Genomic DNA, 12,410 nt, shown 5'->3' on the forward strand with positions numbered 1-12,410 from the left:
CACTGCAGTTTTCAGATAAAACAATGGCTATGAACATAAAAAGTATGACTTGCCAAGTAAAAGCAACTTACCGTTTAATGTTATTTCAAAAGCCCCTGTGGATAGGCACTGGCTTTCTAACATGTTACTCAAGAAGAAAGTCATCAGGCATGAAAAGATCTGAAAACAAATCAGGAGAGTATTCAATAAACAGTCATAAATAGCCTAATAACGTTTTAGGTGGGGAGGGGGGTTTGAGGTGTAAAGGCACAGCTGAATTTTTGTTACAACTAAAGTGAGCAGTGCTAGTACACACCAATAAAGTAAAATAACTGAATAACTCAATAGAAATTTGACAATAGGCTTTATAAGTAATGTGCTTGTGTATATAACTTAGTAACAACTAATCATACTCTCTAGTTTTCCAAACCTATACAAGAAAGTGGTATTTCATGTTGCATATTCTAGGGTTAGCTGCCTTTTTACTACATATTTTTCTTTTTTTTGTTTAAATGGAGCTTCTGGAAAATAAGGAACCCGTATGGTAAAGCCTTTAAAATTATATTAAATATATTGAAGTCAGCTAGGACAATTTATTCAAGGTTTAGAAAGAATTTCCCTTGATTTTTAAGTACTCAGAGACAGGGCAAATAGGAGGGGATCTTTGTACCATATGAAGATAAAAAGCATATTGAGTGTGTGCTTCAATCATGGTTAGTCCTTCCTATTGAATGGCCAGGTTTACTAAACAAGCATTTGCAATGCTGTAGGTCTCGCATTTGCGCGAGTTTAACCTATTGGCATTGTAAATTACTATGCCTTTCATTCATGTGCTTTGAAAAGCAACACACATATAAAAGGCAGTGTCGTTTATAACGCCAAAAGCTTGAACTCTAGCAAATGTAAGGCCACTTTAATGGTTCCACACCCCTTTCTTTAGACACTGCTGGCCATATTCAGGTTACAGCGAGCCGCATCTAAAGAAAGGAGCGCGGCCACCATTAAAGTGAAAGCACAGCATGGGACTCTTATCCACCAAAAAAAAACACTCATTTATTTTTTAGTAAAAGCTCGGAATGCAGTGTTTTCGCTTTAATGGCGGTCTTTTCCTTTTCTTTAGACCCGGCTTACTGTAACCTGAAACCGGCAAGAAGCATCTAAAGATCGGGCATTGATACCGTTAAAGTGAAAGCTTGGTATGGGGCACTCTCTCCCTAAAATAAAAAAATAACAAAGGTTTCGTCGTTGCTGCTAAAGCTGACTTCGCTGACAAATAAAACAAATAAAGAAGCACGTCTGCTAGAGTTAAAGCGGACTGTGCTGGCAAAGTCAATAAAGAAGCGCGGCCACTATAGTTAAAGCAGAGCGCGCTGGCAAATTATATAAATAAAGAAGCTTTGAGGAAAGCACGTTGTGGTTAGAAAAGGGGAAAATAATTAAAGAAAATAGTGCTCACAGACTAGATAAAGCACTGCAGAGATGCCATTTTCACACAGTTGCAATGTCTTCACTCACATGAGTCAGGGACTCTCAGAGAAAACGGATGTGCACGGTTCGTTCTCTAGATTAATGTTCCCCGCCTGTCTCACACCCCGTGAAATGACCGATGTGTTTAGCAATAAGAAAACACGTGCGGCAGGGAGGAGGCTGCAGGGGTTGTTCTGTAGACTAATGACATCATTTTACGACAACAAATTCCGGATAAAACATACTTCAATGTCCCCATGAACGATTGTAGAGTCACACATCTTAAACGCGCGTTGGATTTTTTAAAGTTCATGAACCGAGCCCTCAGGCAGCACAGCTATCCCTCGGGTTAGACAAACAGTAAGTAAATGGTACGCCTCAGATCTTTTGTACCTCATTACAGTTTATTCTTTGGCAGCTGAATATCCCTTCTGAAAACAAGCCTTAAAAACTCAGGCTTTTGAGAGCAGAGATATCTCTCCGGTTATCCACATCATTAAGGCTAAAGATTAGCAGGACAGCATCATCACCGCGGATAAATTTAGCATACAGCTGAAAGATTCATAAAACCGAGCTACCCCTCAATTTACAAAGATCGTGGGGGCTCGGGCCTCCAACAGACCACCTATGCCACAATATATGCAGTGCTACTGGGAACGGACAGAGCAGATTTATTTTCCATGTAAGGCGGATGACAAAGACAGACCGCAGAACTTTCAGGTAACCCTCAGGTTACTTTAATCTTAACCCCTTCCCTGCTCATGACGAGCTCAGCTCGTCATGCAGTACACTGGTCGTGTGCTTATGACGAGCTGAGCTCGTCATGAAACAATGTAAGGAGGGATTTTCCAGCACAGGAGAAAAATCTCCCTAGCGGGGGCAGCGTCCAACTATTTGACCTTAGAGGTGTTTCTCGAGTACCTACCTTATTTTGCAGCTTGCCTGGCCTTGCTGCAAATATCACGTCCGCGGATCTGATAGGTTCCTAGCGCGCTGCCGCCCTCACATGGTGTCTTGGAACCCATGCTAGGCACCTTCTTGCTCTGTGGTAGGCAGTCTCGAGGTTGACGGAGCAGGTTGTCTCGGGAAACACCACCCACGTCATTGACCTCGTGCTTTCTGCTAACTTTCCCGTGACTATCCCCCTCCCCACCCAAACAAGCTGTCGCTTACTAATGCGAGGAGTGCCTACCTCGATGTGCACGTCCTCGTGAACCGGCGGCCTCGCTTTTGGTGAAAAAGTCACAGCATTAGCAACACTGTCCCCTCGGAGACATCAGCATGTTTCAATAAATGGATGTGCTAGGTAGGGGACGACCTTTAAAGTTTCTACTTGATTTCTCAATGCACAATGTTTACCCCCATGCACAATGTTTACCCCCACACTCCTAAGTCACAAGTAGGTAAGTTGTGAAGGAGGCATTACGGTTGGAGAGAGGAGGGCACAATCTCTTGTCGGGGCGCACCTCGCACATACAGAGTGAGGTCCTGGCCCACAGGTCTTCAGCAACAGAAGGGGCCGGTGCCCACAAAGCCCTTGGCACACTCCACCTTACAGCTGTCTAGAGGCAGGGCAGACACCTGCAGTGCAAATCACTGCATACAGCCATGTCCTGGCCATCCAGGAAGGCTTAGGAAACAAAAAACACGAATATTAGGCAGGGACTGAGCAGGGGGGGGGGGGGGGGGGGGGGGGGGGGGGGGGAGGGGGAGGGGGAGACTCGCGTGCCTCATACGAAGAAGCCCCCACCCCTTGCCCCCTACAACAGCGTGCGCCAGGCAGAGACCTCCAGTTCTGGAACAGATTGCAGGGGGCGGGCTGCCCTCGCCCATCGCTCGCCGGGGCCGGTGGACAGTGCTGCTGCCAGGCAGAGAAAGGGCCTATTGTCTGAGGGCTGCCACACACCAGGCACAGCCCCCAGTCATTGTGTGCCCCCTCTATAGAGATGCAAAGCGGCAGCTGTAGCATGTGCCGTGTGCCAGGCACCCAGCCCCCACCCCTCCAGGCACAAGCCGCACTAGCATCTGGCCAGCAGGGTCTGCACTGCCCCTGCCCGGCCTCTGCATGCTGCAGACTGGTTTCATTGCACAGTAACTTTTTAATGTGCAACATGTCCTTGCCAGTGCTGTGTAGGCACTGACTTTTAGGCACCATGCTGGATGGTGGCACTGGGGTGTGCAGGTGCCGCCTTTAGGCTAGTCTCTAGCAGTACCTTCTTCCTCCTGTGAGCAGTGCTCTTGCTGTGCTGCATCCCTCACAGAGGCGCCAAGGCTGGCTCGTGCTCCTCATAACGGGCTACCAAGATAATAAAGTGCTTGAAGTCACAAAGAAGTATGAAGCACTATAAGGTACACGTGGCGGGGGGGGGGGGGGTCATTACATCATGTGCCTAGTTGGGTCATTACATCATGTGCCTAGTTATATCTAACCTTCCATACTGTGTGGCTTTCTGTGTTCATAGTGAGCTGAGGGCAAAACACCCCCTAATCTGCTGCTAGGCGCCTTCTTGCTCTGTAGTAAGCAGTCTCGAGGTTGACGGAGCAGGTTGTCTCTGGAAACACCACCCACGTCATTGACCTTGTGCTTTCTGCTAACTTTCCCGTGACTATCCCCCTCCCCACCCCAACAAGCTGTCGCTTACTGATGTGAGGAGTGCCTACCTCAGTGTAAAGCTCCTCGTGAACCCCCTCCCCCCGCAGCAGAGATCGACATTGCCAACATCGGGTTATCAAAATTAACAAAAGAAAGTGAAACAGCGCTATGCGTGCGTTGCAGCCACGCCGTGAGCGTGCAGATCAGCGTGGCCTGCACCTCGTGCCCAGGGGCGGCGCGTACTTGAAGAGTGCTGCGCAGCCCCAGGAAGACGAAGACCAGAGAGGAGCAGCACAGAGTCCCCACAAGAGCCAGTAAATGGGGTGAGGCAGCATGCACATGTAATGCGCGCCGCGCTTGGAGCGTGCGTGAGCATTTAAAAAAAAAAAAAAAAAACATACATTACATGAGGCTGGTGAGGACGGAAGGGGGACAGGAGATGTGCACATTGCGCGTGTTCACGGGCGCGTTCACAAGCTCCAATCGCCCTGTGTGTGCCCATCTTCTGAGGCAAGTCAGCAACAATAGATCTCGCTGGTGACAGCGCTTTCGCGCTGCGTTTGCCAGGCGAGACCTAAAAAGCATAAATCTATGAGTCTAAGGCACTTTGGCTGAAACAGGAAAAACAGTAGCAGCACGTGTTTAATGAACAGGATGTATCGAAGGGATGATACTCCTGCCAACACTGGCAGAAGGAAAGTTTGCAAAGATATATCTTTCTTCAGCCCTTGATCCCTTTCCAAATATCCACAAGAAATTGCTCTGCAGGGACTACAATGCCACTGGATGAGCGCTATTCAAAATGTTATAAATACACAGAGTACCCACTTAGCGTGTTCCTTCATCTAATATGCATGTGTACCCTTTCCTTTCTCACCCTGTGAAGGCAATTAATCCAGATTGTGTGGAATTTTAAGATGGGAAACTGCGAAATGTGTGTAAATACCCATAAACTTGCACATATTTAGGTGTCACATGCTGCAGAGCTACTGCACTAATGCCCAGAAGCACTTCCTTTTCCACCTCTGTCCCACTTCCAATTGCTATAATTTGCCACCCGGCAGGACTGTCTGTATTCCAAGTCTGACCTGAGATAAGAACCAGAAAATGGGTTCATAGTAGTCATATATGTACTTTTGAGAAATAAGAAAATCCGAAGAAGTTAACTTCATGGCAGCTGGGATTCTATAAGCACGTGGGTATCAGTGCTAAGTGAAAAAATGTCAAGCGATATACTTCTATATGTGCACCCACCACCAAACAAGGGTTGTATGCTGCGCTTACCTTATTTTCCTGGCTCCAAGTCCAGATTCTCGGGGTATCCACTCCAAAAAGGGGAAATGGGTTGTGTCCAGTAATTATCAGTGCAAGTGCTACAAACTTGAGGCAGGATAGAAATGTAGCCATGTGCCTACCAAGAAAAAAACATACTTGTTAATAGTTGAAGAAAGCTGCTACATCATCACTTTTTTCTATAACTTGAGTTGGGCTGGGTTAGCATATCTGTGGTGATGGAACCACTCCCTTATCCAAGATGCTAGATTTCAACACATCCAGGAGTTTTGGTTTGCTTTGGCCCGGTTAGTAAGAATAGCTAGTGTGACAAACGAGTTACAAAGTGCAGTTAAAAAGATTGTGCAAATTAGTATGTGATTAGACTCCATAAATGCATACAAGCGGAGTTTCAAAAAACGGTATTTTATAAGCTCCATTATAAGGGTCCACATGAAAGTAATGTTTTTCACCTGTGGTCAAGTTCTCATTTTTGGATCCTTTCGAGACGCTTTCACTTACTACTTAAACAGTAGGATTGTTTAACAGATTAAACAGCATATGTCTAAAAACAAAAAAGTCAACAACCATTTATTAACAAAGGAACCTTTGGGACGAACATCCAAAAATACCACAGTGCTACAGTGGAATCATTCTTATGAAATCAACTAACTACCGAAACTCTTCATTTTCCATCCTGTTATAAAGAGCGCCAGGAAACCTTTGGTGACAGTGCGCGTTACAAGAGTCATTTAACATAACATAACATAACTAAAATATTGATATTGCGGATAATGTCACCACCAGCAATTTCATTACATCAATCAGACTGGGAAAGAAATAAAACAGAGGAATGGCTGATAAAACAGAGTCCTTACAGTTCTGCAGTGAAAAGAAGATCCAAGCACTGAAAAGGCAGGTCTGGGAAGCTTGATTCAACCCCGTATCAATAAAATGCAAGTTGTTTTTGCATAAACGACCTGTATATTCAGTATATCTACATTGCGTGAATATGAGTTTAAGTTTTATTTATCGCACCTGAAAAATAAGGATAACAGGGAATATGCTATTTATCGGGTGAGAAAAATAAACAGCTACTACGAGTTTGAGGGGATTAACATGGGCATTTTGGTGTTTACCGTTCGATGCAGACTTTGGTGCGTTAAATAGGTACGACTTGCTCACGTAAAAATTCATCAGGTTTGACCTGCCGAAATTTAACAACAGTTGAGGTAGTTAACATCCGATAATTATCGGAGAAACCAATACAGCCAAACTCGTTATTTCGCAGGAGGTGCGCAGAGTCAGAATTAACCAACCCACTAGTATCTAGTCTCAAAGTTTTCCATGTGTCTCAGAGCTAAGCAATATAAAGTGCCTAAAACAAAGCCCAGCTCTTACAGATTGTCGCCTAGCTACCTGTCCACCTTTCCTTGGAATGGAAATAGGAAAAAGATATTTTATGTCTGATGCAAGTTTGACTACACATTTTTGCAAACTAAGAACATTGTGAATTCAAGCATAGACTTACTTATACAGTTATAAAGCAGTGCAATTTTGTTTCAACGCAGTCATAACATACCAAATCATTACTAAAATGATATGGACATGCCAACAGTGACTGATGTAGGCAAAACCCAGACCTCTACCAGTAAAAACAGCATCCCTCTGGTGTAAGTAAGATATTAATTCATTTGAGTACAAAAGAATTCTAAACCATGGAACGAAAGACATCTGCAGCTTTTCCTCGGAGCTTTGTGAAATCAGTGTACTGAAAACTAGGCCTGGGTGGTAAATTCCGTTCCGTTGGGTAATTACGCGTTCCGCGGAGAACGTGAAATTGGCCAAAAAATCTGCGTTCCGTGACTTCGCAACATTTTTGCTTGTTCGTGTTCTCAAAATGCGTGTTCGCAAGATATTTCCACCCGAGCACGCAAACAGCAATTGCGAACAGGAAAAAAACTTTGCAAACAGGCAATTCCGCATGTTCGCGGGATTTCTGCGTGTTCGGAGATTTTTTTACCGTTTCGTCAAGATTTGCGTAACGCGATTACACAAATTCCGCCCACCCCTCCTGAAAACATCTTAGCATATGTGCACATGATCTCAGATTCCGTCCACATCTGTTCTTCTCTCAGCTTGTAGAATGCTATAACAAGACAAACTGTGACCTTTCCAAAACACAATCAATTGAAAACAACATGGTTATCCAGCAGACGTTTGCATGTAAGAGGACAACTAAGTAACATATGGGCACTTCAATGCTAAGAGGGTTTTATCATTCAGTGCTTTGGTTTAATGAACACCAACAAACAACTTGCAATTCTTTGTAATATATTGTTTAATCGCCTGTTTTATTAAACCCGCTGTTGATTTTCAACTCCTTTTCATTATACTGAGCAGTTCCAGTATCACAGCACTCCCTTTTGTCTATCTTGCACTATTTTGGGACCATATGCATTCACCCAGTTCCTTCGGTGCAGCTTGATATTTTGATTGTGAGCTCTACTTTACACGGACACTCTTGGGCACACCTCTGCGCGGAGTGGGAAGTGCATTAGGCACCAGGTCCTCTGCAGTAAGCAGAGGCGGCCTATGCAGCTTGTTCACGCAGAGGAATCCTGAGAAGGCAACCTTCACCGTAGTCTCTACGGAGTAACCATTTAAGCGAGTTGTGGAGGGCTGTAAGGCTTGCAGAAACACCCACCAAGTTCTACTACTTTCTTCACCCATGCTTCCCTCTGATACAGTGCATGAATTACTCTGGATTCTAAGGGTTTTAGAAAAGTAACATGACCGCTCTGAAACTTCGCTCAGGTATGCTGAAACATCAACCGACGGGCCAGTAAAAAGATCAAATCTAACCCCTTCAGGAATAAGGCCATACATGCAAACCTAATTCAGAGCTCAAATTCTATTTTTTCCATTTTACAAAAGGTGGTTGTTGACCGGTGACTATCACGTACACACTCCGGTCACGTGACCGGCAGATCGAGAATGTTAAACAGGACGCCGCCGAGCTAACGGTACACGAGGGGTGAGCAGAAGCCACACCAGTGCGCAATATCGGTAAGGAGCGGGACGTGCAGCACTCTAACTGAATGAGAACCAAATAGAGGTTATGCATTTCGGCAAGGCAAGCTGAGAGTAAGATCGGTAAAAATGCTAGATAACCCAGATACTAGGCGAGTTTAATGACCGAGGGAGGCGAAGCATAATTGCAGTATGAGGGGCAAGTTCACAATAATCTGTACACTTGTCTTCTGCCCCATTGCAGATACCGACCAATAGGCGGTTGTTGGGACCTACTACAGACATTGGGGCGCCCAACCTACACATTCTTCCACGGGGGCCGGGTAGGCATAACTGTGGAGGCCACCTGGTAATGTATAATCTAAATTTGCAAATAACCAGAAGTACACTTGCCGCTTTTAAAACCTGCACCTGAACCGGTGCTTCTTGTGGAGACACAACTCATACAAGGTATAAATATATGAGTGTTTTTGTCCGTTGTCCGACTACAGGTACAATAAGTGGAGAATTTATAACGTGCAATTTATATGCTGACCCAAAACCCTGAAGAAATCACCGGTAAGGTAAACAACGGTGATGAAACATGTCGGTTACTTTTAATAGAGTGAGCCAACAGCACAGAATAAAGTTGTAGTTGCCAGTTCTGCTCAGCTCTTTTTAATAGTGGTATGTCTGTATCTCATTGGTGTTAGGGGTATTAGAACACCAAAATGGGTTATGTAACACGTGTAACACTTGATGGTTGTTTGGTTTGATTGCACTATATTTTTTATTCCCCTTTTCATTTCGGGTTGACGGTAGCTGATGATGAGAAGTGAGGAATCAGGCGAGTACCAGCCTGTCAGATCCTCCCCTTGGTGTTGCTTCCGTGAGGCACCGTCAACCTCCCCTCCCCCTTTTCTCACATTCGGAGGACACAGGGAGGTATCAGTTCGGTGGTGGACGTCTGAGACACACATATATAGGTGCGATGTTTGATTGAGCTCGTGACTGAATGCAGCATATTCAGACAGAAGGCTTCCTTAGATCCTCTGCCTGATTTAATCAAAGAGTACTTGGTTGTTTAACCATAGAAAACAAAGGGGCAGGCCATTGTTGTTGAGTGGACCGGTGTTATTAACCTACGACCGGGGGATTCCTCTCGATGTTTAGAAATAAAAGCTACTACAAAACCTACCCCAATAAGGAGGTAGAAAATGATTAATGCAATGACATGGGAGATAAGACTATTTTAGGATAAACTATTAACTCCTTCGATGCTGATGACGGAACCGCTCCGTCATCAGCCGCGGTAGCGCTGTGCTGATGACGGAGCGGTTCCGTCATGGCCCGCTCGCCTGCGCTGGGCGTTCCATTGAGCGGGCGGGGCCATGACAGAACCGCTCCGTCATGAGCACAGCTCAACTGAGGGTGGTGACGGAGCGGTTCCGTCACCAGCATGGGCGCGCTGCGTGGCCGCCCCGCCCCCTTAGCGGGGCACCCGAAGGTGATAAACAATTTATTTCAGACTGTAGGTGCTAGGACACTGGTGCTTGGACACTGATTTTTCAAATGCAAGCTCAGATCAGGCTGCTTGCTATTCCCCAGACAGTCAGTGATATGCCTATCTTTATTGCTACCCCCAAGCCCCTGTCTGGTAAAATCACTTTTAAATACCTAAAGATTGAAACAGCTCAATGTGTGAAGCAATAAGAGGAACAAAATGATTAATGTAATGACATGGAAGATGACAGACTATTTTATGATAAAGTATTTAACATTTTTTTTGGTTAATGTAACCCCGGAGCAGCAAAATGTTCAAAACTGGAATATACAAGTACAAAAACATTTCTTCTTCGTTTTTTTATTTTCTTTCTTCTTGACATTTCATTTGATGTTCCCAATACACTTTGTAGTCACTCTGGTAATTTCAGTAGACTACACATGTTTTGTCATTAGGTACATAAACCTCTACATTCATCAGGGCCACAAAATAAATATAAACCATCAGCTCATCATTATATACATGGAGCTGTGACCCCAACACCTATAGAACCCAAGCGCTTACTATAATGATCTCTGTGTCCGTACCACATTGATTATTGTGTGACTCGTTTGCGAACAAAACCGCTGGTATATTTTTGTTGGTTAGATAATGTGCCCATGTCTGTATTTATCCATTTATCAGGACCTATGTACTCACAAAAGTAATTAAAACATGATTCGATCCCAAAACACACTCAGTAATTGTCCACATTCCAACCGTGATTAGTGCGTTGGAATCTCTTGCGAGCAAGCGTAACACAAGTTAAAATATTATAACAAAGTGAGCATGCCCCATTTTATTGTTTCACCATAGTGCTACCCTATAACCAATAGATCAGTCCTAGTGCTAGGAAGTCATCACACCTGCTCTCATATTATCATAATCTAGTACTGTATTGTGTATAAATGATCATTCTCAAGATCGGTTTATAAAAAATATATAAAATAAAATCAATCTGTATCAAGAAATCACTCCAATGTGTCCATTACAGAGTATAAACACCTCAAATTACCACCTATGAGATATATATGTCTATATCTCGATTTATATATATAAATATACATATATAAATAATATACATATACACACACACATACTTCCCTTTACTGATCCTCCTCTTTAATATAGTAAACTCCATATGCCAGGATATCAGTTGCATAAAAACAAAGACCGATAGGCGGTGAGTATCTGCCTATAACCCCGATTTGTTAAAAACCAGATGAACATCACAGTGCATGCACGATTTTGAACTTAGTCTCCCTGCGTCAGGGAATAGAAGAGTGTGCTAAATCAGTAACCTCACACAACACATTCCGCAGTACATGTACACAGTAAATTCTGTGTCAAAAAACCCACATCAGACAGAAGCGCGTGTTTAGACCGAAACCTGAACGAAACATGCTTACTTCAAATATCACTGGAGTATTCCACCAAAGTTGGTCTGTAGACATGTGTTTCTGGATATCATCCGTCATCAGTACAGATAAAAACTAATTTTATTTGGGGTTGCGGAGCAGGCTTCCACAAACTTTTCAGGTCTCAGTACCTCACTGGCGCACTGGTGCATCTCCACAAGCTCGTCAGCTCAAAGGCTCAAGGGAGCCTTTTCAAACAGAAAGGGGTGGGAGCTTGTGGAGATGCACCTGTGCACCTGTGAGAGGTACTGAGACCTCTAAGAATAGTGGCAGCCTGCTCAGCCACCCCAGATGAAAATCGATTTTTTGTTTCTCACTACTGATTAAGGATAAAATCCAGAAACGCATGTGTTTAGAAATGTACAGCACTAACCTGCACCAACTTTGGTGGAACACTCCAGCAAAATACCAAGTAAGCATGCACTAAAAACTGCATTTACCATATTGCTAAGGGGCGAACTGTGCTGGGAGGTCAGCAGTGTGCTCCTACCCCTTCCTGACAGAAAGTTTTGTATTAAACATCTTTTTCCAAATTCTAACTGCTTAGAAATTGAACTCAAGTGTGTTTATTTGCTTTAGGTGGGAAATGCTGGAACAGTTTGCTGCACTGCTGCTACACAGAGGGTATGGTTAAAAAAAGAGAAAAAGCTCCCCCACCAGCCTATCTCTTGAGATGCTTAGCAGCAGCTAAAATTAAGCTTGGTCAGTACGTACAAAGGATCTAGAGGACAATCTGGCTAAACCGTTTACAGTTCTGAAGGAAATCAGAGTAGTCAATATTTTAGTTTATGTGGGTGCAGTCTTAAGCCCTACAGAGTGCATGATGTGAAAAAGCTTGATACATACCATCATCACAAGGACATGACCGCATGCCTAGTAACCGGTGGAAAAGAGGAGGACTACAGTAAACCCTCTCTGACTTACTACATGGCAATTTAAAGGATGGCTCAGTGGAGGAAGTTAGTTTCTCTCCATAGCTGACACCCACAAAGCAAATGAGTTCCTGGGCTATGCAGGGACAATTGTCAGCACTGTTCTAAGCAACACGTCTCAAGCTGGAGGGCAAACAGAACAGACACGATCAAGAGTAACACCTACAGGATGTCTCATAAGGACCAGAGCGTCT

At 44.2% G+C, this 12,410-nt stretch overlaps 1 pseudogene across 1 annotated transcript in view; it reads right to left on the reverse strand.

Moving 5' to 3' along the window:
• Positions 1-12,410, reverse strand: part of LOC147722210 (selenoprotein T2-like) — a 74,851-nt pseudogene that overhangs the window by 36,692 nt on the left and 25,749 nt on the right. The window contains exons 3-4 of the transcript XR_015309864.1: positions 5,324-5,450; positions 72-159 (exon numbers count right to left, since the gene is read on the reverse strand). The product of XR_015309864.1 is annotated as a selenoprotein T2-like (transcript). The remainder of the gene's footprint in view (positions 1-71; positions 160-5,323; positions 5,451-12,410) is intronic.

The sequence above is a fragment of the Lissotriton vulgaris genome, chromosome 4_1 (assembly GCF_964263255.1).
Source record: "Lissotriton vulgaris chromosome 4_1, aLisVul1.2, whole genome shotgun sequence".
Classification (NCBI taxonomy): Eukaryota; Metazoa; Chordata; class Amphibia; order Caudata; family Salamandridae; genus Lissotriton; species Lissotriton vulgaris.